Below are 1621 nucleotides of genomic sequence, written 5' to 3' on the forward strand. Positions count from 1 at the left end.
TAGCGACCCCTGACGACCCGGAAGTACTCAGCAGCACTTTTATACTGCACTTAGATCTGTGCACCGTTCTTTTATGTTTTCTTCATAATAAAATGTATTATTATATTACCTAATATTATTTTTTGTAATTTTTAAATATGTTTTGAAATACTTTAATTGTATCTTGTGATTACAGTATAAAACAGAGGCACACTACCATCTAAAGGCTACAATGGCATCTGCCGGTGAAGGCGTAGTTGTTGAATGAGCCTCCAGCCTGCATGTAATCACTATGTCAATACAGGGATCTCAGGTCTCCCTGATGTTCAGGGAGTCTCCCTCTAATAGATAGCGGTTCCCTGACGTCCGCGAGAGAGGCATTTTCTCCCTGAAAGCTTTACTCTGAGTAAACCTTTCCGGTAAGATATCAGTGGGTAAAGTTTCAGAGTGATGTTTGCCTCCTGGAGGAAGGTCATGTGATCTCTAGAGTAGCCTCAGAACGAAGAAGCTACTTGCTGCACAGAGAGGGCGGACATACACTACTATTGAGAGCAGGTACAGGCACTGAGATCTACTGCTGCAGGGTTGAGAAAGTGCTGTTAACCCTTTGTGGATAATATAGAATTATCATTATTATTTATTTTATATTCTGACGGCAGCCGCTGTAAAAAAAAAAAACAAAACAGAAAGGGCACCTCCCTGAAATAAGGTTTTGCCGTTTGGGATGTCTGTCAATATGCCACTCTGGTTCACATCGGTTAGTGGGGACTGAAGTTGTCATTTCAAGGCAAGCCTGACATCTAACACCTATCATAGTATAATCTATTAGCTGTTATAGGGGGAATTTAGATTAGCATACCTTTTGCATAGGACATTGTGCAGGGTAATGTACAGATTGCTGTCTGTAAAGTGTTAAAAAAAAGACAAACACAAGGAAAAAATAATAATTTACACACCGCACTGGGTGTGTAAATTATCATTAAAGAGCTGGGTGTTTTCACAGAATACAAGGCATTCTTTGATTGAAGGAGCAGAGAAGGGGCATGTGATATCATGTCTCCTCCTCCAATCACAGAATGCCTTAAATTCTTTTTAAAAAAAAGCTTCACTGCTCAGGTCACATCTCTCAAGGCCCTCCCACATGCAGGGTGTAAATTATATTTTTTTCCTGGAGTTTGGCTCCAGGTTTTACATTTTCTTTAGTAAATCAATCATGAATGCATTTTCACATAGTTTTTATGAGAAAAGGAAAAATTAGACAAACAGAATCTGTACACCCCCTAAAATAAATATAGATGTTTTTAAAAAGATTGGAAATGTCTGTGTTGTGGAGGGGATATACACATGGGGGTCTATTCACTAAGCAGCCGTAGGCAGCCGAGTGAAAGACCGACCTAAGGCGAAGTGAGCGGAACGCTGTTCGGCTATTCACTTCAGGCTGGTACGGCTGATTTCAGCCGTATAGCGGCTGAAATCAGCCGTACATCGCATCGGGTGGCTTCAGGTGGCTTCGGGTCGGCCGAACATGCTCAGCATGTTTGGCCGACCCGAAGTGCAGGAGGAGTTCGACTCAGCCAATCCAACATCTGGATCGGCTAAGCCGAACTTCCGGCAGGCTACTCACTGCTGTTCGGTCTATTCT

Source organism: Nanorana parkeri, unplaced genomic scaffold (genome assembly GCF_000935625.1).
Source record: "Nanorana parkeri isolate BGI_ZX_2015 unplaced genomic scaffold, ASM93562v1 scaffold1941, whole genome shotgun sequence".
Taxonomy (NCBI): domain Eukaryota; kingdom Metazoa; phylum Chordata; class Amphibia; order Anura; family Dicroglossidae; genus Nanorana; species Nanorana parkeri.